Source organism: Myxine glutinosa, chromosome 5, assembly GCF_964187855.1.
Source record: "Myxine glutinosa chromosome 5, kmMyxGlut1.1, whole genome shotgun sequence".
NCBI lineage: Eukaryota > Metazoa > Chordata > Myxini > Myxiniformes > Myxinidae > Myxine > Myxine glutinosa.
Genome location: NC_136265.1, coordinates 19,529,310 through 19,554,787, shown reverse-complemented (window position 1 = coordinate 19,554,787; position 25,478 = coordinate 19,529,310). Strand labels below are relative to the sequence as shown.

The 25,478-nt window shown below is 49.8% G+C and overlaps 1 long non-coding RNA gene across 1 annotated transcript in view; it reads right to left on the bottom strand.

The window, feature by feature from the left end:
• Window positions 1-532: 532 nt before the first annotated feature.
• Window positions 533-25,478, bottom strand: part of LOC137427889 (uncharacterized) — a 28,972-nt gene continuing 4,026 nt past the window's right edge. Inside the window, exon 2 of the long non-coding RNA XR_010984601.2 lies at window positions 533-1,382. This is a non-coding gene — a long non-coding RNA (uncharacterized LOC137427889). The remainder of the gene's footprint in view (window positions 1,383-25,478) is intronic.

Genomic DNA, 25,478 nt, shown 5'->3' with positions numbered 1-25,478 from the left:
GGTCCTAATTCTATGGTTATTAATGTGTGAAAAAACACAGCATTCTTGATTTCAATACCTCAACCCTAACCCCGATGAAAAAAATAAACTCACTCCCACAATATCCCTAACTTATTGTGAGTAGTGTATATGCATTCTGCTCTACAAATTTATGGTAAGATTTCAGATTGTGGAAATGTTGTGATATTCAAACCAGAATAATAATAAAAAAAGAACTTTATAATAATGAGCCATCTCCAGAATCTGAAGCACAGAGCTGTTGCGGTCCGTGACCTTTCTTTTCTTCTTCCTCTTCCTCCGCCCCCCCTCCACCCCCCTCTGAGTTCGACCAAGTGGTTCGGCCCACGGGTATACAGCCGATGATTGGCTGTGGGGCAGGGGAGGTACCAGGACGTTGATTCAGAGGAGAGTTGCTGAAAAGTAGGCTCGGGAATCCTCCGGTAAAGGCTAACTAATACGGAGGATAATAGAGAACAGTGGATCCAGGAAAAGGGCCGTGATCAAACGGTTCGGACAGGACGAGACACTAAACTCCCTTTCGGCACAACATTTAATAAAACAAGGCAAAGATGGCGGCAATCAACTCGCTCACACGAGCCATCAGCAAGAAGCCGGAAGTCTCCTCCCTTTCCGGTGCAAATTAAGAGGAAAAAAGTAAGAATTACAGGCTCGCACTACACCAACATGGCATCAACATATTGCAAGAAAACATTCATAAGCAAAGCAGGAAACGTTCACATATATCGTACGCATAACATCAGAGACTTTCTAACAGCCACCCCCAAATTTGTGGAATAAATTGGTAAAAAGGGAAAGTTTCAGTCCATTCACCCCTCACCCATCATCGTCAAGCTTCAACAGCCGGATCAATTTAGTAAGTGGTCGAACATAGTTCTTGCCACGAACTTGAACGCTGGCAGTTCGAGCACGGCCATCTGAGCCCGGAAACGTCTCGTGAAGTTTCCCTCTACGGGCGATGAGGCGACGGACGGATATTAGGAAGGCATCAGCATCAAGGCCCTCCAGGAGGCCCAGATGTACGCTGTGGGTAGTGAGGCACTTGAAGATTATACCCCAGCACTTCTCCGTTCGTCTTCCAATTTTTATGGTGAAAGGACCGAAGCAGTCCACTCCAGTAGAGTAGAAGGCAGGCTTGTGTAGTCGTAACCGAGCAGGGGGTAGATCAGCCATCCTTGGCACCTCTGGATTGCCATGCCATCTTCGGCACTCGTGGCATTGATGTTGGTGTCGACGAACAGCCTCTCGACCACGCCGAATCCCATACTTGCGAGGTACTTCAGCGAGAATTCTCTCCGGACCACAGTGAAGCAGTTGGTCATCACATTCTTGAATGAGGAGCTGAGTTACTGGGTGATGAGGATCTAAAACAATAGGATGCACAGTGCAATGAAAGTGAGTTCCACAACTTTGACCTGTGTAATGGAAAATCAGTTCCACAACATTATCCTGTAGGTAGGTTTAATGACAATTCGATCTCTGCCAATATCCTGTAGAAATACAATCATGCAATATATATCAGGATCATGGAATCATGGAGAAAGTTCAGTAATATCAATCAATGCAAGCAAGCCTCGATTATCTACGTATACGCACCATCCGAGTCTACATGTCATAGATTAAAGGTCACAGGAGTGTCTCGGAGCGACGGTCGTCCGAGTTCTTATAGACGCCTCTCAGTGGTTAGAGAGAGCATCACACCTGGGTTCAACTTAGATACATTTTCATTACATTCTCCCCGCTGTTAGAACTACACTTCCGCTAGGCAGGAATCAAGCATGCAGCAGCATTAGTAGAGTAGCGATGTCAGTCCATGTCAGTCGGTCCATCCGTAGCGATCGGTGCGGCGAACTTCCCTGCCAGCACGGGTCCGGAAACTACCGGGTACTGCATCCCCAAGCCCAGAGTCCCTCGCATCAGAGTAGCCCCCTGAAGCGGGCGACGGAGGAGGCACCACAGTGCCTACAGGCAGGGGTGTATTTTGCGACGGGCGGGACGGCAGATGTTCTGTAGGCAGAGCCTCGGAAGAATCCATAGACTCGTAAATTGGTTCGTCGATGCCCTCGCAAGGGTCAATGGCCCCGCAAGGGGCCAGGTGGCGTACGGAGACCGTGGACTCGCGTCCATCTGCCATCAACAAGCGAGCATGCTTGGGGTTAGCCTGGAGTACCTGGACCTTATCCACTAGTGGATCATACTTGCTCGTGCGAACCGTACATTTGAGATAGGCCGGCCCGGGCTCAGCGAGCCAACTAGGTAAAGATCGGATACTCCCCGAGCTCCTCGGGCGATGAAACATCCGTTCGTGAGGAGTCTGGTTGGTGGCCATACATAGTAAAGCCCTGATTGAGTTCAGCACCGCAGGTAACAACCAAGCCCATTTATCTAGGCCCCGGCCGAGGGACCTAAGGCTTAGCGTGACGGCCCTCCATATAATCCCATTGAAGCGTTCGACCTGCCCATTCGCCTGTGGTCTATTTGGGGTGGTATAGCTAGAAGCGACATTATGCTGAAGTAAGAAGCTCCTCACTTCCTGGGACAGGAACACTGCACCTCGATCGGTATGCACGTAGGCCGGATTCCCAAACATAGAAAACAAGTTCTGCAGACACCGTATAACTGTGGCGGCCGTCATATCTGCGCACGTGAAAGTGAAAGGGAATCGCGAGTACTCATCAACGATAGTGAGCAGCTAACGAGAGTTACTCGATGCCGGCAGCGGCCCTGTGAAGTCCATCGCCAATCTCTCCCACGGCCGAGTAGCTCTGACCAGCGTCCCCATGGGAGGGTTGTAAAAACGCGGTTTGAGTTCCGCACACATAGCACAGTCGTGACAGACCTGGCGAATGTCCTCAACCGAGTATGGCAGATTACGACAATGCACAAAATGAGCGAAACGCGTCACCCCAGGATGACACAGAGTGTCGTGCAAAGCGCGCAGACCCTCCAAAGATATGAGGCCCGCACACGTTGCTGGCCGCAATAGGGCGTCGGCAACCAGGTTATCCCTCCCTGGGCGATATTTGATGGTGTCGCAGAAATCGGCGAGTTCGATGCGCCAGCGAGTGATTTTCTCATTCTTAATGCGTTGAGCATGCAGGGTGTCATACATAAACACAACGCTCTGTTGGCCCGTGATAATTTGGAAGCCAAGCAAATAGGGATGCCAATGCCGAATCGACTCGACGATCGCGTACGCTTCCTTTTTGACAGATGAATGTCACCGCTCAGCGGAGGTGAGCGTTCGCGAAAAGAAAGCCACAGGGCGCCCCCTTGGGAGAGAGTCGCAGCTATTGCATGATCCGAGGCATCACTTTCCAAAACAAAAGATTTGTTATCGTCAATCGTCGCCACAGCGGCCCCAGCGATGTCGGACTTAAGGCCATGAAAAGCAGCCTTGGCATCAAGGCTCATGGGGAACGCTTCGCAGTCCACAAGTGGGCGGAGTTTCGCGGAGAAATTTTGCACCCACTTAGAATAATGGGCGAACAGCCCGAGAGCATGCTTCAGCGAAGCACGATCGCAGGGCGGAGCCATGTCGAGCAAGGGTCGCAGACGCTCCTTATCCGGAGCAACAGAGCCGTGGGTCACGGTGTACCCCAGGAGATCTATCGTGTGCGTGGAGTAACGACATTTAGCCTCATTCATAGTTAGGGTCCTCTGCGCGACCTCTAGGAAGCGCTTCAGATTTGCATCATGATGTTCCTGGTCATGCCCGCAAACCGTGAGATTGTCCAGATATACAAAGACGTCGGTCAAGTTCTCCTTAGCGATGAGGTCGTCCATAGCCCTCTGAAAACGTGACCCCGTTCGTGACCCCAAAAGGTAGCCGGGTGAACTGGTATAACCTTTGACCAGATTCAAACGCGGTATAGATACGGTCGGCCTCGGAGATGGGGATTTGATGATACGCACTACGCAGATCGAGAGTGCTATAGACCGAGTACTGGGCCACCTGTCGAACCAGGGAGTCTATCCCCGGTAGGGGGTAGGCGTCCAGCTGTGTAAATCGATTAATTGTCTGCGAATAGTCGATTACCATGCGTCTGCGATGCGCTTCACTTTGTACCACCAGAACTTGGCCCGCCATGGTGACCGACTAGGTTCTATGATACCTTCCTTTAATAGCTGGGCCGTTTCTTCCGCAATTAATTGCGCGTCAGCTCGTGAGTAGCGTCGCGATTTAACCGCTACAGGTGTACAGTCCGTTGTCATATTTGGGAACAGCGACAGCGGCTCAAATTCCATCCCTGCAAGAGCACACACAGCAAGCATATCAGTGCCACCAAATTCCATTTCCAACCGTCCATGTCGCTTGAGAAAATCATGTCCGAGCAAAACATCTGCACATAATGCTGGTAAGACCATGAGATGCACATCCGGAAACATTCGTCCCTTTATACAAGCTTCAATCGACATTACGCTTTTGTGCTGAGCCTAAGCCCCTGAGAGGCCGTAAAGATCCGACGTCTTGTCCCAAGAATCGGCCATCCATGTTTTTGCACCAGTCGATAATCAACATAACTATCCATGGAACCTGTATCGATCAAAGCATTCGCAAAAATTCCCTCGATCATGAGTGGAATTATAGCTCGAGCCAGGCCAGGTGGACCTGCAGTTATCGCATTGTCTAGGCGTGGTGCTCGCGCCTCACGAGTGGATCCAACGCCAGCTAGAGTTTTCCATGCCATAGCAGTAGTTTGTAGTTCGTACGAGCAGCCTCCGGATGGCACTCGTGTCATGCGCGGAGTTTCAAAGCCAGCTAAAGCTTTCCCTGCTGTAGCAGGAGCTTGTAGTTCGTATGAGCAGCCTCCGGAGGGCGCTCGTGTCACGTGCGGAGTTTCAAAGCCAACATTAGCCGTTCGGGTGGCCGAATCGGACAGTTGGCAGGGGCGCGGAAGAATGCCGGCCAAGGACGGTTGCACCGCGTTCTGTCGTGTCTGAGCCACTTGTTTAGGCAGCGCGATGAACCTCACCAAGGTTGAGCGCTCAGCCAGGGGCCCACGAGGAGGTGCGCTCCTCATCAAAGTCGGGCGAGGCGCCCCGCGCTTCGTTCAGCCCACTGGCTCAGCGATAAGCACATTCATTGTCGAGCGGGTTCGTTTGTCCCGCGTCGCTGTTCGGCAAACCTTTGCAAAATGCCCTTTCTTTGTGCACAAATGACATGTCGCATCTCGAGCCAGACAAACAGACCTGAGATGTTTTCGGTTACCGCAGAAATAGCACGTAGCGTTACGTCCGGGCTTTGGTCCGGCTGCTGCTGCGGCCGTCAAGCCCGGATCAGGGTCTTCCTCGGGAGCGGCCGGGGTCTCCGATTCCGGCAGAGATGCCGTGGCTGCATCCGCGTCCTCGGCGGTCGCTCTCTCCGGTTGAGCTTGCCAAGATGTCCCCGCAGTGACGTATGGGTGTTCATACGTGTCGGATTGTTCCTGTGCTTGGGTATAGACGTGAGCCAGCCACAGGGCTTCAGCGAGCGTCAAGTCGGCTTCTTCAAGAAGTCTTTGTCTGACTACTGGGGATCTGAGTCCTGAGATGAAAGAATCACGCACAAGATCATCACGAACTTGTTCGTGTGTCCACACCTCCGGTGCACTGTTGGTCAGCAGACGCCGGAGCTCTTGCGCGAAATGATCTAAAGTCTCTGTGGGCTGTTGTTTCCGTATTGCGAGCAGGTGCCGGGAATAAACCGCGCTTCGTTTCTTGATGTAAATACGCTTCAGCTCTGCTACTGCCGCATCGTACGTCACGCATTGTTCAATCGCGCGATACACGTTGTGATGCACCTTTGTTTGTAGTACCTCCAATTTCGTTTCATTGGTGACGGCAGCTTCCTGGGCCTTGAATTGATTAATTATCCAAGGTTTTCAGCCAATGTTTCAGCTCCGCACCCGCGTCCGCTGCTTGCGGGTCGGCTGTGAATTGCGGCATCTGGATCATTCTGTGTCCTGCCATGTCGCTCCCGTTCGCCTCTCGTTCTCGATCAGACGGCAAGACAAAATCTATATAATAATAGCGTAAGGACTCGACTTTGTTATCCCTGTTATCCACCTCGACTGTTATCCCAGTGACCCGATGCCCATGGCACTAATGGATTTACGATCTATGAACCGCGCTCTTTGTTTATCACGTACAGCCATACTCGAAAAATCTGAATTAGCCGAAGTTGGGGCCCAAAAGCATCTGATTAACTGCCGATACGACGCCATCTTACGATGCCATCGTATTGGCATCTGCTGGGCGAAAGCGAAGCAAGCCGTCCGCTGATTGGACAGGCGAAGGCGAAAGCAAGCCGTCCACTGAGTGGACAATCCAAAGCATGCATTTGTGCCGGTGTCGGCGATCGTTGTTCATATACGCACTCTTCATTCTCATCTTTCTTCCTAACTCTTACTCAGACAAGCAAATCCCCTATGCCATCCATAATGGTACACTCTATCCATACACCACATCCTCCCTTCCGTGGATGTTCCATGGGTTTCGGCTAGTTGTCATTAATTGTAATGAAAGTGAGTTCCACAACTTTGACCTGATGGTAGGTTTAATGACAATTTGATCTCTGGCACATCCTGTAAAAGTACAATCATGCAATATATCAGAATCATGGAATCATGGAGATAGTTCAGTAATTATCAATCAATGCAAGCAAGCCTAGATTATCTAAGTATACGCACCATTCGAGTTCTACATGTCATATAATAAATGTCGCAGGAGTGTCTCGGAGCGATGGCCATCCGAGTTCTTATAGATGCCTCTCAGCGGATGGAGAGAGCATCACACCTGGGTTCAACTTAGATACATTTTCATTACACACAGCATCTTGTGTAAGGACATCCACACGGCGTAGTCTTTCTCCTACTCTGATGAGACCAAGGGTACGGTCATATTCAGGTGAGAGAGATGCCACTCGACCTCTGATGGGTAAATCCCTACCCGTGGCAAGTATCTGGACTTCGTCCGGAAAACTATTGTACTGTGAGCGTTGAAGCAGAAGATTCTCTATCTCCCCACGCTGGTGAGCGCTTAAGGTAGGATAGTCTTGATCGTAGGCCACCCCATTGGGACACTGCTGTGCAGCCACAACCAGAGCATTCCAAGTCTTGTACTGTGAAGGGTCAGGTAAGGCCTGTATGCCCACCGACATTGTTCCACAGAAAGTTGACTTCCGGAGCTCAGTCACATCACTTTGCTCTAGTACGCTGACCGGTCCTTGTAGTGACCAGCCCAGGTTGGTACAAACTGCTACTGGAGCACCCTTGGGGCCAAATCGCACAGGTTGCTTTGGTAAGATGAGGTGCGGATAGTCTGACCCGATCAATATTGTTGGTTGAGCCTTGTTAATCAAAGGGAGTGGTATCCCAGCTCGGTGGGGGTGCCGTTTCTGAAGATCGGCCACTGTGTACGAATACTCAGATAAGCACAGGATTGTGGCAGTGAATGCTGCATCTATCCCATACCTCTGGTTCGGGTTCTCGACCGATGATATCTGAAGCTTGACAGAAGCCCAGGTACACTGCAACGTATCTTCTCACAGTGTCTTGAGCAGTAATGCTTCAGGTTTACCCACCAGGTTCAGCCACTCCGTTATTGAATTCAAAAGCATAGTCCTTTCTGAACCATCGTCTAGAATGGCATAGGTCTCTCTGGACCCTTGTGGGCCATGAAGAAGCACCTTTACGACCTTTAACAGGACATCATGTGGACGGGAAGCCTTGTCAAGGTACACTGCAGATGGTGCGGAGCCTGTCATTAGGACGGTATCGCAGGATCTCTGCGCTGCATCATGTAGGATGGTTAGGTGCAACTCGTTGCAAGCAACGCATGGCTTCCTAAGTGTACAGCGATCAGCTGGGTGTGACCGACCGCACCTCCAGCAACGGTCATGTTCCCTTATCCACTTAATAATATGGTCTGTGGAAAGCTTCTTGAATTCCGCACAGGAACCGAGGTAATGATCACTGGAGTCACGATGAGGACAATAAGGCTTGGTCTTGGTTGTTGAAGAAATATTACGCAATGGCTGTAGCCTTGTGTCAGCTATTGGTGACTCAGAGTTGTGAAACACCGAGGCCTGTGATTCTTTCTTCTTGAAAGATGAAGAATGCTGTTCCTTTCTCTCTAATCCCTGGCCCTCACATTTGTAGAGGACAGCAGCTTGGTTCGCTATACGTTTAGCTCGGGCCTTCACCTGCAGCCAAGCTGCCAGATGGTGCAACGTGTAGGTCTGATTAGAATATGCGTTTAAAAGTCCTTGGTTAATGTAGTGCTCAATGAATCCATCACGATAGCTCGGTGGCAGTTTGCTAATTAGCCTGTCTACATATGAGCCACATCATAGTTCAAATCCATGCTCACCCTCGAGGGATTGTAACATACCCACAAGGCAGTGCACTGCGAGAGCAAATTCTTCAAAGGCCTCTGCATCTCCAGTCCTCACTGGTGCCATGTTCATGATGGCACCAATTTCGCTCTGTACGAGTTGCCTTGGCTGTCCATACTTGTCCTGCAGGGCCCGTAAGGCCACCGTGTATGGCTTCGGATCATGCATGTAGGCCTGAACAAGTTTGTATGCACTTGGTAGCTTAAGGTGTGTTAAGAGTACTTGATATTTGTCCTCCTCTGACGAGTAGGTGTGATTACTTATCAGGCTATCCAATGCAAGCTTGAGAAGGGCAAAGTCACTTTCTCTGCCACTCTGGAAATAAGGCAGACTCGGTTTTGGTACGCCATAGGATGAAGCTATTAATAGGTCCATGAGGTTGGGTGTTGCAGGCGTCTCAGATGGGTGAACTGGATGCCCATGTGGTGAAGTCGAGGGTGGTAGATAGGGTGCATGATGACATGGTAACATGTTAGGATGAAAATTTGAAGCTTGGAATGGAGCTGTGGTGGCCGATGAATATGCAGTTGCATGAGTTTGCTTCACCTTCTCTTTCGGTGATGGATTGTCATTAATGATTAATCGAGGAGTGGATGTGGATTGTAAGTCGGCAGTGATGGCAATTTCCGGCTCTGGCCGCAGTAGCGGCAGCTGCGTTGGCAATGGTTTGTTTGGTTGAACTGAGGGAGTACATGACGCTCCACCACCGTACAGAATCATATGCTGGGCGGTAACGGTTGGACGCCCGGTTGGAGAGTTAGGCGCTTCATCTCCTGCATCCAAGAACGACACTATCAACCGTGCTTCCTCCAGGTCCTGATCGGCCTTCCTCAGACGTCTCTGTCTTGTTAGCTGGATGGACAAGGCCTCGCGTTCCCTCAGAGCCTGGTGCTCCATCTCCTGAGCCTGAAGGACTTCATCCTGCAGCTGCTGTCCACGTTTCTCAGCTCCCTCATCCTCCCCAACTTGACATGTTCGTTCCTCCAGTTCATACCGTTTTCGTTTTTCCATGAGAATAGCCGATTGTATACCACTGAGTTGGGATGTAATGGATGTACGGCTGTAGCTGGAACAATGTCTGCGTCGTGAGCTATGTGCACTGCATAGTGAGGCAGTCTTTGGTCGGTGGCTTCCTGACGAATGTCGTCGGTAAGAATAACTCGGCCCACACTCCTGATTAAGGGAAGAACCACTCGTGTTTGAAGGTACGTAGTTAAGAACATAGTCTTTCAAACGTTCAGGGATACGTATATTCCTTTCGGGTCGGGAAGACGCTGTTAATTCATTGCCAGTGCTGATGATGGCCGGACCCGGTAATTCGGTGGCTGATACAGGTGCGGAGCTGACGGTGGCCACCGAAACAGAGACAAATGGATTCATGCCATGAGTGCTGAAAGGACTAACCGGGCTAATGTCGCTGGTATTGTCTGCTGTTTGAGTACAATCGGCAGTCCGGGTAGCGGCGATATTCTTGTTCATGATTTCCTTGTCCAGCTGTTCGTTATCCGGCTCGAAGGACCATGAAAAGTAGGCTCGGGAATCCTACGGTAAAGGCTAGCTAATACGGAGGATAATAGAGAACAGTGGATCCAGGAAAAGGGCCGTGATCAAACGGTTCGGACAAGACGAGACACGAAACTCCCTTTCGGCACAACATTTAATAAAACAAGGCAAAGATGGCGGCAATCAACTCGCTCACACGAGCCATCAGCAAGAAGCCGGTAGTCTCCTCCCTTTCCGGTGCAAATTAAGAGAAAAAAGTAAGAATTACAGGCTCGCACTACACCAACATGGCATCAACATATTGCAAGAAAACATTCATAAGCAAAGCAGGAAACGTTCACGTATATCGTACGCATAACATCAGAGACTTTCGAACAGTGGCCATTTTGGAGGTGGGCTCATTGCGGAGTGCCTTTTCGTGTATTGTAGAGTTTCCATCTGCAATCTCTCCACCTGAAGGTTGTGCCTGATTAAACCTCTGCGTCCGCCTCTACCTGAAGCTTGATTTTGATCGAACTCTTGCTGCCGTACCTCTGCATTGGGCCTCCCACTGGGCTTGCATTGGGGCCTTCCACTGGGCCTGCATTGTGGCCTACAGCTGGGCCTGCATTGGGGCCTACCGCTGGGGCTGCCTGGGGCCCTATTGTGGGGCCTGCCTTGAATGCCGTGCTGATTAGAACTCTCGCTGCACCTCCTCCAGTTTGGATCCCCGACCGGGCCTTGAGTTGAAACGGGAGGATACAATTACAATACCGCTCACATCCTCATCATCTGGGTCTCTCCTCTTCTGACATCTTCAGGACCACCGGACTGTAGATCCTCCCTTGGGAATGACCAGATTCCGAGGGGTTCCCTCAGGTCGCCCGGTCCTTTACATGAGCAGCACCCTCCAGCCCTGGCTGACTACTCCTTCCCTCTCGTGCCGGCCTAATCTGGTTTTTCCCTCTCTTCTTCTTTCTTTGTTTCCTCTTTCTTTATGCATGGGAATACATTTTGATTGTTATAACCTACTAACAGGAGTACCCAGGTGAGAAGGGTGGGGGGGGGGGGGGGGTATGCACATTTGTGGCCAAAAATATTGGCACCTTTGCACTTTTTTCAAATAATGCACCATTCCTTCCAGAAAATTGTTGAAATAAAAAATCTTTTGGTATCCACAAATGTATTTCTTTGGTTTGCAGTGGGAGAAAACAAAAAAGCTGAAAAAATTACTAAATCTTAGCTTATTCCACACAGAAATCCTAAAATGGCCCGGACAATATTATTGGCACCTTTAGGAAGTTGTTCGAAAGAACTAGATTTCAAGCAGGTGATTATCCTTTACTTTGGAATTGAACTCCTGTGGTGAGTTGCAGGTGCCTTTTATATAAAAATCACTCATTCACCGAGTTTGAATAGAGAAAAGGAGTCATTCTGCTGTTTTGTGTCACGCTGTGCACCACAATGAGCATGGAGAAAATAAAGAAAACCAGAGAATTGTCTGAGAAGGTCAGACACAAGATTGTAGCCAAGCATGGACAATGTCAAGCCTACAAGTCCATTTCCAGAGACCTTGATGTTCCTGTGTCCACCATACGCAATGTTATCAGGAAGCTTAAGGCCCATGGCACTGTAGCCAACCTCCCTGGACGTGGCCGCAAGATAAAATTTCATCGAAGATTGCAGCTAAGGATTGTTTGAATGGTGGAGAAAGTACCTCAATCAATTGCCAAACAGATTCAAGCTGAGCTGACCTTCAGACACAAGATATGATAGTTTCAACTCACACCATCCGTCGCCAACTTAATGAAAGGGGGTTCTATGGTAGGAGACCCAAGAGGACCCCACTGCTGAAAAAGCCCAACTCGAGTTTTCTAAAACACACCTGAACAAGCCAAATTCCTTCTGGGAGAATGTCTTGTGGACAGATGAGACCAAATTACAGCTTTTTGGTAAAGCACATCATCTCCATGTTTGCAGAAAACAGAATGAAGCCTTCAAAGAAAAGAACACCTTCCCTACAGTCAAACATGGAGGAGGTTCAGTGATGTTTTGGGGGTGCTGTGCTGCCTCTGGCACTGGGTACCTTGAATGTGTGCATGGCATCATGAAATCAGGAGATTATCAAGGCATTTTGGAGCACAATGTTCAACCAAGTGTCTGAAAGCTGGGTCTCTGTCGAAGGTCATGGGTCTTGCAACAGGACAATGACCCCAAACACACTTCAAAAAGCACCCAGGAATGGTTCAAGACAAAACACTGGACTGTTCTGAAATGGCCAGCAATGAGTCCAGATCTAAATCCCATTGAACACCTGTGGGGAGATCTGAAAACAGCAGTTGGGAGAAGGCACCCTTCAAATCTGGGAGAACTGGAGCAGTTTGCACAAGAAGAGTGGGACAAACTGCCGGTGGAGAGGTGGAGGAAGCTCATTCGTGGCTATCGGAAGTGCTTGACTGCAGTTATTTTGTCCAAAGTCTGTGCTACCAAATATTAAGTCTAGGGTGTCAATAATTTTGTCAATGCCATTTCTTTTTATTTTCTGATTTAAAAGGAAATATTAAGTTGTGAATCAAAAACAAAGGTTTTGTAATATTAACAGTGAAATAAATAATTGTGGAGACCAAATACTTTTGTCAATTTCAACATATTTTTGGGGAAAATTGTGAGTTATTTGAAAAAAAGTGCAAAGGTGCCAATATTTTTGGCCATGACTGTATGTATGTAGGTATATATACTGTTACGGATCTCAACGTCGGCCCTCTTCCCCTTATCAAGGGGGGATTAATCCCCTTGTCTGTGACTGACCGACGTGGTCCTCGAAGTTACAACGTCCTTACCAGACCGACAGCAGGAAGGGTCCGTAGGCCTAGGGGTTCGCTACTTACATAATTACTGCCGCCAGCCGGGAACGAGGGAATAACTTCTGCCCGAGCCGCAGCGTTAATGGATTACGCCGAGCGAAGCGGACTGCGGCGCGAGCCGTTTATCAATTGACTAAACCCGATTCATATGCGGTTGGCCAAATCGTGCCACAGGTGTTCAATGATGGAAAAGACAAGGACGATCGGACGAGGAATAAGAAGAAGGCAAAGGTAGGAAATAACAGGGATTTATTAACTACTATTTACACAATCAAAGAAACCAAGGGAGAAGGAAAGAAAACGAAAATAATTTACAGAAGAAGAAGATACAGTGCAATTCTAGCTTATCTATTCAGGCTTAACTTATTCACCAGACAGAACAAACAGACAGACGACAGTCAGACTTACACGGGGGTGATGACAGGAGTGGCAGGAGGTTCGTTCATCTGGCGAGGTTCCGTTCCGACCCACGACTCTCTCTCTCTCTCTCTGTCGGTAACACTGGGATTCTCCTCTCCAGTATCTCAAACCCAGCTCCAGCCTGGAACCCAGCTCAGCAGCACACACCCCGCTCTCGTACCAGTTCAGTAGCACGTACCAGCTTCTCGTACCGGCCTCTCGTACCAGCCCAGTAGCATGTACTCTCTTTGCGCGATTGTCGCACGCATCTCTCAAGCGGGGGCATGACACGCCCTCGGCCGTTTGGGTACCGCCCCCGTGCTCTGTTTTGTGGCCTTATATGGCAATGCCACAGGCTTGTAGCCTTACTTGGGCATGGAGCTGAACAGCCCCGCCCCCGTGGCGCGCCATGGGCTTGTCTCTTCTCGGCGACCCCGCCCTTCTTGTCCAAACAGAGCACGGAGCACATATTCACTATGGCGGCGAACGCCGCTTCCAAACCAGGGCCAGTTGAGAGGGTGCGCACCCCACGCTTGTCAAGCGGTTTTGCACAGAGAGGGAGAGTTTGGCTGGGAAATGCAATCCTTGAAGGGGACCTATCTTATTTCATTTGGTGCAAATGCAGAGTCAATTAATGGGAAACAGAGCCTTAAACTAACATAGAATAAATAAATAACTATAGAGAGGTTCTATGATTGGCTACGTGCTTGTACATGGACTAGCTAAGGGGACGACCTTTGACCTTTACACAAATGGAGGTATTTACAAAGAATCATTACATTATTTACAATGGGGGTATTTTTACAATGAATTACACACACAGTGCACGGTTTCCCAAATCCGTTACACTGCACCCTCATCCTCCAGGCACGTCCCGGGCCTATAAAACTTTACTTAATATGACACGCAGGTGTAATTCCCTCTACAATTAATCTGACCCTGAGTGTGACAGTTTTAAAACACAAATAAGTATGTCCCGCTGTTGCATTGCACCCTACCTAGCAGATTCACGCCCACAGGATAACCGAATTGCGGAATGGTTTTCAAACTATACATGAACGGTGGGGAGCATTATTTACAAGTGACGCTAATTGTATTTACACTGCAACCCAGGACCTGTAATTTCCTTTGGGGGAAACAAAAAGAAAATCCTGTGGGAGGGGAGGAGACAGCATGCACTGCAACGACACACCAGCACCAATAAACACCAATAAAGAGCACCAAAAAGCACCAATCGGCACCAGAAAAGCACCAAAGCACCATCCAGTGCTCATTGCCCACATTTCATCACAATTAAAAAAAAACAACACTCTGATGATCTTGTTCTTCTCTCCTCCCTCTGCTGGCCGTTGTTCTTCCTGATGTTGTCTTTCTTGTTCTTCTTGCTTGCGGCCTATTTGCAATAATAAAAAGGCACACAACGCGTCCATTTTTTATTTATGGCCAACAGGGGCCGACTATGGGTGGTTCACCTGTATGGCTTGGTGCCACCTCACCGAGGTCCGCCAGCAAGATCTTCCTCTGGCCAACCTGGCCGGTCCCAGCAGAGGGGCCATGCCACAAAACTTGTGGTCCATAAGTGGTGCTTGGCCACAGACTGGGGTCCATAAGTGGTGCGTGGATGCAGGCAGCTGGTTGCGGAAATTTCGGGCACACCGACACGGCCCCCCCGCACGCTCCCCTCAGTGCCCAGAGAGCACGATCCTCGGTTGGGAGAAGGAAGACAGAGAAGACAGGTTAGCGAGGGGTAAGGTCACAAGGGTACACATCAACAAAGGCAATGCAAGGTGAGGTGCGCACGGAGAGCGAAGTGAGAAAGCTCGTCCCTACCGTACGCCACCCCCCCCCCCCCTGTCACCTACTCCACCCTTGCCCTTACCCATATTTACAACAATTTACAATTCGTCTCTAGCGTCACGTTTTCCCCATATCTCCCCTAATACCAAATTCGTCACAATCCCTCTAACCAAATTTGCCATCATCCAAATTCCTCATCAATTTCTCATAAGGAGGAAGAGATGGAACATCAAGCACAATGTCACACCCACGTCATGATGCGTCTCATAATCCAAACATTTGCACAGAAAAATAAAAACAACAAACCATGGCACGGTGTGGAGTTCTGTCACCCCAGGTGAGTGGATGTAGATGGTACAAGGAGATTCTTAATCCTAACTATCCTCTAAATGATTTTAATACACTTTACACTACCCGGGGTCTTTCCCTGCCAATCCATTGGCCATCTTACACTCTATGCGGTTTTAAGAACCAAATTCCCAATGACCAAACTGTGGTGCTTCATCAATTTGGGGTCTCACTCCCCCGGTTCAACTCCCTGTGCCTTTGCACAATTTCGGGACGGAGTCGTGTGGCTCCCCTAACAGGTCTACTTACCTGTGCGCCTCCGCCACTGAAGTTGCCACCCGAGCTTACCTAGCTCCTCACCCTACCTATCTACCTGGGGAAGGCCCTCCTTGGCGCTTACCCCCTCAGTGCCCTCTCTGGCACTGGCCTACCCGGGTCCTTCCTCTGGATCCTCGGGCCCCATTGAACTCTAACGGCTCCCAGAGCCCACCTGGCCGACAGACTACCAGTGGCGGAGCGCTCAACAAACCATCCCTCTAACAGGCCACACGCCCAGTCTTTTCCACGTCACTAATGCACCCATCCAAACTCCATTCTTCCACACGCACCACAGATGCCAATATCCAACCACAATTTACCTGTACCCTCTACCTAACTCTTAAACTACCCTCCCCGGGTATTCGTGATGGGGTCCATCCTCCCCATACACTCCCTTCGCACCAACCACTCCACTCCACAGTTTCCACCATACTCACTCCACACCATCCATTCCATACTCCATATATTCCAGACCATTTATTCCATACCACCATGCTCACCTGTATTTGCACACCTGTGCCATCACTCCTACACCTGGTGCTTCCTGCACCCTCCTTCCTCCAGGACCATTTGCTCAACACAACACACAATCACCATTACTCAGTCACACACTGCTCCATACACCTGTTCACTTGCACACCTGTGCAATCACACCTGGTGCCTCCTGCACCCTCCTTCCTCCCAGGCTTCTTCATTCAATACAATACAACGCACAATCACAATTATTCCTCATACACTGCTCCATACACTTCCATGCTCAATACAACCCACAATCGCACTTTTCACCATACACTTCTAACTCTCCAAACCATTGCCTCAGGCACCCAGATTTTCCCACGCTCACACACACATCCTTCCCGAGCATTGCCTAGCAATTCCTCATTTGCTCGATATCACGATTCTCACACACACGGCATCATCTGATCTACCTACTCCCCTCTGAAACTCGCGTTTCCCAGTCGCCCCTTATACTATTGCGCTCCCTCGTCGTTATAATCCAACTACCCTACTCTCTACGTCCCCACTACAGGTATAATGTCGCTACTTAAATCTCCAGTTACCTATGGTCAATCTTCTCTAGATCCCTATACAATTATCCAAACCTTCCCTCGGCGAGCTTACACTGCCAAACCCCATAACTAGTGCTCATGTGCCCCGTGTTGTGAGGGATGGCAGAGTTGCCATCCCACCACATCGGGCATCTTCCAGTATCAATTTTGCCATCAAATTCCTGCAAATCAAAATTTGCCAATCACTGCCAATCATTTTTGCCCATCAATTTGCCAATCATTTCTGCCAATCCTATTCACTATTCCAAATTTCGGATCCAAAACACTATTACCATCACAGTCCACTATATCTGAGCCTCGGTGCGTCGTTACATTATTAAAACTCGGCTTCACAAAGCCGAGCTATGAATTTGGGTGGTTTGGTCACCTGCAGGTTGAGTCCGTCCGGCTTTCGGTTCAAGGGAGGCGGTTTGCTCGGACCGAGATTCCACGCACCATCATGGCGCGGAACCTTTCGGTCTCCGGCCCGATGGCTCAATCTCGCCCGGCCGGAACACCGCAACCACAAGGGAGCGGCCGCTCCGGTCCCTCCTACCTGCCCTTGAACCGGACCGGTCGCTTTGCCCGGCAAAGCCCGGACTCGACCGTGCGGGGCGGGGCCATGCCCGAATCGGCAACGACGCTTCGAAGAGAAGCGACACAGCACCAATCTGCGCCGAGCCTCGCATCCAACAAAGCGCACCGCGCACCGATTGCTCGCGCCTTATTCACACATCCAGGTGTCTCCATACACTCCGTCATTGTACCTTCTCTTACACACCACCCAGGTACACTCATTACGCTCACAGACTTCGTCACACACCTGACCACCGCACACCTTGGCACACACTCGTCGTTCGCACACCTCATCAACACACCTCTTCGCGCCCACTCCTCGGTCACATCCTCTGTGACAACCATGGGTGTGCACTCTTCTGCACACCCGATCATGCGCTTTGGTGCGCCCTCCCGCACACGCGCCACCACTAACTCAGGTGTACACTCTCGCACACGTTCCACCACCACCTTACTCTCTGGGTCACTCTCACCCTCGCATGTACACTCCGTATCGCTCTCACTCTTTGTGTCGCATTCATTCTCACTTCCGACAGCACACTCTGTTATCATGCACTCCTCTGTTACACACCACTCGCTGTCCGCACACTTCTCACGTGCACCCTCCCCCGTTACGTACTCCGTAACCACCACGGGCGTGCACTCTTCCGCACACCCAATCATCACCGCACACTCTCGCGCCAACTCTTGCGCACACTCTCCGGTTACATCCTCTGTAACACTCACCATCACGCGCTCCGATGTACCCTCCCGCACCCGCGCCACCACCAACTCACTCTCCGTGTCACACTCCGTACACTCCGACGTGAATTTTCGCTCGCACTCGGTTTCACACTCGCGCTCCGATGTGCCCTCTCGCACCCGCGCCACCACCAACTCACTCTCCATGTCACACTCTGTACACTCCAACGTGCATTCTCGCTCGCACTCGGTTTCACACTCGCGCTCCGATGTGCCCTCTCGCACTTGCGCCACCACCAACTCACTCTCCGTGTCACACTCTGTACACTCTGACGTGCATTCTTGCTCGCACTCGGTTTCACACTCGTGCTCCGATGTGCCCTCTCGCACTTGCGCCACCACCAACTCACTCTCCGTGTCACACTCCGTACACTCCGACGTGCATTCTCGCTTGCACTTGGTTTCACCCTCACACTTTGTAACACGCTCATTCCCCGATGCACACTTTTTTTTCCACAAGCGTGCCATTTCCACTCACCCCACTCACAAGGGACCCTTCACCAACGCCCGGATGCTTTCTCGATCCCAAGCGCGTGAAAATTCTTTTGTCGCCAAACATCCTTCTACAAAATCTCCCCGCACAATATACAGGCCGACTCACCTGGGGAATTCTTCTTCCTCCTCGCTCCAACACCTGAAAATCTTTATTGGGGTTAATAAGCACAGCATTGTGATGTGAGCACAGACTTTGGGCAATTTCCATTCCTCCCTGCCGCGAGTGCTTTTCTACATCTGTGGTCTCTCCAATTCCAATTTCCACTACGGCTTTGAATGATTCGGACTTAATTTCTTTTTTCTTTCCCTTGACGACCGCTGGTCCGAATAAAATTTTCTCTCCTACCTCGGCGGTCGCCGGCTTTCCCATACCCCGGGTCGCGATCTCTACACCCGTCATTTTACCCGCGCTTTGCTCTGCCTCGCTCAACCAGCGCTTCTCGACCTGCTTTACCTCGTCGTGCACCGATGTGCCTCTCCCGCCTCCCATGCGGTCTACGATCTCCCCCATTTTTTTATGTTGGCGTTTATTTGCTCCCGATATCCCTCCGGGTTGTCCCTTGCTTCCTTCCTCCTTCTTTCCATGTCGATTCCCTGGGGAGCCATCATTGCATCCAATCCCCTACTGTCACCCTTCATTGATGCAATGAAATGCGTCATAAATAGGCCAAAGTCCATTGGCACTGTGGGCTCGGCTGCCGCAACCACGTGCGAGCCGCCATTTTGTGCTGCTGCCACCTTGTGCGCGAGGGCGCCATCTTGTGCGCCTGAACCCTCTGCAACCCAATGCGTATTGCGCTCCTCCTCCATTACTCCCACCTCTTCCCTGGGGTCCTGGGCTGCTTCTAACCCTTCTGTAACTCCCCCACCGGCATCCGGTCGCCTTGATCATCCATGGCACGATTTTTAATTTGGAATATTAATAATAATTTCGGCCGCTCGTAATTTTGAGTGCGTTAAGCGCACTTCGGGTCCGAATCCCACTCCTGACACCAATTCTTACGGATCTCAACGTCGGCCCCTCTTCCCCTTATCAAGGGGGGATTAAGCCCCTTGTCTGTGACTGACCGACGTGGTCCTCGAAGTTACAACGTCCTTACCGGACCGACGGCAGGTAGGGTCCGTAGGCCTAGGGGTTCGCTACTTACCTAATTACTGCCGCCAGCCGGGAACGAGGGAATAACTTCTGCCCGAGCCGCAGCGTTAATGGATTACGCCGAGCGAAGCGGACTGCGGCGCGAGCCGTTTATCAATTGACTAAACCCGATTCATATGCGGTTGGCCAAATCGTGCCACAGGTGTTCAATGATGGAAAAGACAAGGACGATCGGACGAGGAAGAAGAAGAAGGCAAAGGTAGGAAATAACAGGTATTTATTAACTACTATTTACACAATCAAAGAAACCAAGGGAGAAGGAAAGAAAACGAAAATAATTTACAGAAGAAGAAGACACAGTGCAATTCTAGCTTATCTATTCAGGCTTAACTTATTCCCCAGACAGAACAAACAGACAGACGACAGTCAGACTTACACGGGGATGATGACAGGAATGGCAGGAGGTTCGTTCATCTGGCGAGGTTCCGTTCCGACCCACGACTCTCTCTCTCTCTCTCTCTCTCTCTCTCTCTCTCTCTCTCTCTCTCTCTCTCTGTCGGTAACACTGGGATTCTCCTCTCCAGTACCTCGATCCCAGCTCCAGCCTCGAACCCAGCTCAGCAGCACGCACCCCGCTCTCATAACAGTTCAGCAGCACGTACCAGCTTCTCGTACCAGCCTCTCGTACCAGCCCAGTAGCATGTACTCTCTTTGTGCGATTGTTGCACGCATCTCTCAAGCGGGGGTGTGACACGCCCTCGGCCGTTTGGGTACCGCCCCCGTGCTCTGTTTTGTGGCCTTATATGGCAATGCCATGGTCTTGTTACCTTATTTGGGTATGGAGCTGAACAGCGGTGAACAGGTAATGAATTACACACACAGTGCACGGTTTCCCAAATCCGTTACAATACACATACGTATTGTTGGAATATATTGCTACGGTTTTGAGATTGGCACATATTGATCATTAAAGGTTAAAGGGTTGCCCCCCATAGTTAGTCCATGAGCTACACGTAGGCCACCTTAGAGTATTAGTTATGTCATAGTATGTGTAAGAATAGGCCATTTCCCCTAGTAATATCTGCGTTGTGTAAAGCCCATGAGATTAGGTCCTTTCATTTTGCGTCCACCCTCCAATCCCACCTCCATGGGCATAATTGATCCCGCGCCCCATTTGGCTGATCCCTCAATTTGTTACGCTTTGGCTGCCTGCAGCATTTTGTTACGCTTTGGTTGCCAGCAGCATTCGCTGCCCTTTGTTCGCTCGCTAGTCGAGTAACACGAGGTAGGCCTGAGAAGAGGGAGGAGCGTGGGGTCGGGGTGGGGCGGCGTCAAGGAGCGCGTCAGAGGCGATGACGGTAAGGGCCACCAGCCAACCAGGGCTCTAAGGGCCTGGTGTGATAGGGTGTGGGAAGGCGTGTCTGGTAAGTGCTAGAAGGTTCGCGAGGCGTGCCTATAAAAGCCTTTGCACAAAGCCCATAAGGAGGACATTGCTACCAGGAGGACTCGTTGGGAAAGGACTTATGAGAAGACTTGCCAGAGCATGAGAGAGAGCACGAGTGAGTGGTGAACAGGACTCGACTGAAGCAGCGCTCGCTTTGGGGGGCATTTACACGATATCTCAGTATTACATACGCGCCGAAGGAAAGGCAGCCAGATGCGCCAGTGGCGAATATCACCTATTCAGCCACGCGAGTGAACGCGGCAATAGCCGCCAGTGTTAACCGCCAACCGCCATAGCCCAGACCCTACCGTTCGCCCCGTATTATCCCGTGTGTGCCGAACGACATGCGGAGAGCTCCTGCCCCTCCACTTACCATCTGCCTGGGACGAACCGGAGGCCGGAGGGAGCTGCACGAGAGCCATCCCTGGACGTGGTGAACGTCATCCTGCAGCTGCAAGCCCCGTGTGAGTGTGACTGTGTGTGAGATGGGCCCGTTTGTCCTGGGGATTAAGTAAGACTGTTTTTAAGGCTGCACTGTGTCCTTGTTTTCTCGGAATCATTGTAAATAGTGTGAATAAAGTCTGTTCTTCCTTCCTTCCCAATTCGACCGCTTCTGTGATTTCTCCATTGGCTAAGCATGGTACGAACGAGATCGCTAGAACTGGGGTCACCATATAAACAGCACGAATCGCGTCTACGCACCGCTTGGCGTCTCAGCACGCGTGATTCGTGCGGGGCTTGTTTCCTCGTTTCAGGGCAGCGCGAGTAATTAGGTAATAGTGATTCTAGTCCTACGACCCTATTTCGCGCTGTCCGGGAAGGACCTCATAGGTCCCGGGTCCCGTCGGCCAGTCAAAGACAAGGGGACTAATCCCCCCAGGGGAGAAGGCTGGCGCAGAGATCCGCAACAATATATATATTCCAGATACTTACCTTGCCTTACCTATTCTACTTACCTTGCCAGAGGAGAGGGTATTGCATTGGGGCTCACGAGTTACTTGGAAAAAAAAAACCTGACATGTTGAATTGTGTCTGTCTGTCTGTCTGTCTGTCTGCACAGAACATGAGTATGATTTTTCTCTGCAATTGTTGGTCCGATTGCCAAGAAATTTTCACCAGAGCAGCAGCTCCTCCTGTAGAATTTTTAATGATAGTTATGACGTCATATGTCATGTGGTACAGGTGCCATCTTGAGGAAAAAAAACTTTGCACCTCGATACCTCCAAAACCACTGCATGGAAAAAAATTGAAACATGGCTCATTGTCAAGCACTCCCACGGCGAACAACATATATTCATGATGATGTCATCGGTGCCTTCATTATGACGTCATAATTACACAAGTATAAAGCTTGATCCGAGGAGTTTGAAATTTCTTGAGCATGGCCTGCACAAAAATTCCATGGGAGAATAAATTGTTGACGTCATCAGTCACGTGGGTGGGTAGCTATTGTGGAAGTGTAAAATTTATCGAGTGATTTATATGAGCCACAACCTGTCAAACGCGTGTGTTTATAACCTGCTCACCTGTTGTGCAATTTTTTTTGTGACTTCCATACAGAATTTGAGATTTTCTCAAGTAGGTGAATTATCTCTGGCACCCTGATCAAAATTGTTTGCTCGAGTTCGTAAACTCTTAAGAGGCAACGTTAGACCACATCTTGTCATAATTCTGTGGAGAACCACAGAATGGTAAAATCATTTTTTATGTCATGTTGGATCGGGTCTTCCCAGATGATAAATGATTCTGTGCAATATCGAATAATGATTCAGAAAATCATTATTGCGTTATGTTTTAATACACTCAAATATAGAAATAAAATGTTTTTATAATACTAAGTTCTATAAGCAAATTGTAGAAAAATGAGGCTTTCTTGGTAAACAAGCATTCTGAGTATTACTATTGCGCTGCAATACATGTCCCCTACCGGCAGTCTGTCGTCCGGAAAACTGTTGGGGCACACTGAACAGATGGATCTCCAAAAATATGCAAATTTATGTGCGGTTCATGCTGGTTTTCAAACTTGATCGAGTTATGCTGAGACACGTGTGTACAAAATTTTGTGGAAATCAGCCACTATTTCGTGGTTATCGCACGGAAACCAAAGTGTGACAGACGAACTTCATTAAATATGCAAATTTATGCACGGTTGAATGTGGACGCGGATGATGTGAGACCGGGTTATCCTGACTGGGTTATCCTGACCGGGTTATCCTGATGGGGTTATCCTGATCGGGTTATCCGCGGACCGTGGAAGCTAGGTTACTTCTGACGCGTGCTGTATATACTGATAAGAGGGCAGAGTGACAGGAATATCTGGTTTAGGGCCGCAGTCAGGGCCTGCCTTTTTTACGTGTGAAAAAAGGTAAAAAGTCCAAACAGGAATATCCTTTGTGAATGAATGAATGATCGTTGTAAGGCCATTTTTCCCTGCGAGAGCAGGGTTTAGCCTTGCAGGCCCCATGACAATCATGGTTCCCTTTTTGAGGCAATGTTTTTTTATTGCCGGATACCCTTCCTGACGCCATTCATTCATTCACATTCACGTCGTGTAAAGTGAATGACTTTCACATTGTCCTTGAAGTCTCCAAGCAGAATTGGGAGAGTCTTGGCTCCGCGAAGTCTGATGCAAACAAAAGAACATATCTTCCTCATTAAGGATATTTTAATATGCATTCTTCAATCTCCCCACTCAGCGGGATATCCCTCCCACTCCAATATTTCATTCGACCAATCACATTGTATCCCTCGATCTTAGCTGCCTCCCACCCCAATATTTCATTTGACCAATCCCCACTGCCCTCATCCCTCCCACCTACACTTTGCTCATCTAATCCTACTATACTCCTCCCCTTTTCTTCATGCGACCAATCCCATCTTCGCTCCTCCTTTTTGACTTGCTCCTCCCAATTCCAGCCAGTATAAAAGTCATGTGCACCACCCCCCCCCCCCCAATTCCCCCCCTCTCCCCAATTCCCCCCCCCCCCCGCCCCCTCTGCAACGCAACGGCATGGATGTGCTGGAGGAATACTCTATGATTGACGACAAGAAGGATGCGCTCACTCAACTCCGGTCAAATCCTGAAACTGAATTATTTCATTGGTTCGATCGTGCCAAGGCCAATGTAGGAGGTGATGTCACAATGCCGAGAGTTGTAAAACGACAAATCCTTCGTCCAAACACTGCCGCCAATACTCCCTTGCTCTTCCACCTCAGAAACATGTGCATTCCATTTCTCGACCACCTCAGCCAGGAAATGGACCCCCGATTCTGTGCTGAAAATCGGGAAGGTAGTGATCTATTTCTGCTGATGCCATCTGCAATAATCGCCGATACCTGCGACATTCCAGCCCGACATCAGAAGCTGTTGCGTTGGAAAAACGACATAGAACATCCCGCAGGACTGATACATGAGCTTAGAGACTGGCAGATGTTTTGGAGAAGGAAGGCCAACAACACGCTTCCAAGCACACTCATGGATTGTTTCTGCGCAGTAGATGGAGACGAATTTCCATCCATCGAAGTCCTACTCCATATTGGATGCACCCTCCCTGGAGGCTCCTGTGAGGCCGAACGCTCATTTTCTTGCCTGCGTCGTCTGAAGACCTACCTGAGAAATTCCATGGGAGAATGTCGGATGGCATCTCTGGCCCTCATGAACATACACCATGACGTCACCATATCCCCACATGATGTGTGTGACATTTTCATTCAGAAACACAAGCGCCGTCTATTCCACAATAGCATAATTTACCATTAATAAAATCATTCACATTCCGCTGTCCTATCTGATCTCTTTTGTGGGGAGAACCCCCTGCCTTGAGCTTCACAACCTCGGCGCATGGCGGTGCCGGGCTTTGTGGGGAGAACCCCCTGCCTTGAGCTTCACAACCTCGGCGCATGGCGGTGCCGGGCTTTGTGGGGAGAACCCCCTGCCTTGAGCTTCACAACCTCGGCGCATGGCGGTGCCGGGCTTTGACCAACACCTATTAAGCTGCTCTATACACCTTAACATGGCGTGCGTTTAGAAACATGGGAATTCTTCTGGATTCTTTGTAGTTAATTTGCCTAATTAACTCAGGAGATCATAACAATCATTTCGCGAGAACTACACAAATCAGAAATTCCATATCAGAAAGCTCCAGTGGAACAGGACTCGTGTGCAGGACAAAAAACATGCCGCACGCGTGCACATCACACACACACAAACACACACCAACAGACACACACAAACACACACCAACAGACACACACAAACAGACACACACACACACCTACAAAATTCATTAATTTATAGCAGAAGGAACAGCTGGGCAAGTCGTTTCACCAGTTCCTCTATTTTGACCATGAGTCATCGCGAATCTGCTGAACTGTTGGACCAGGGAAGAACGCAAGGAGCTGCAGAAACTTCCGAGAACGCACGAAATGCCGTTTCTGACGATCAGTTTTTAAATTTCCCGGGGGAGGACCCCAGACCCCTCTTAACCCCCCTCCCCCCCCCAAGCGCTTTTGTCTCATCCACCCCCCCTCCCCC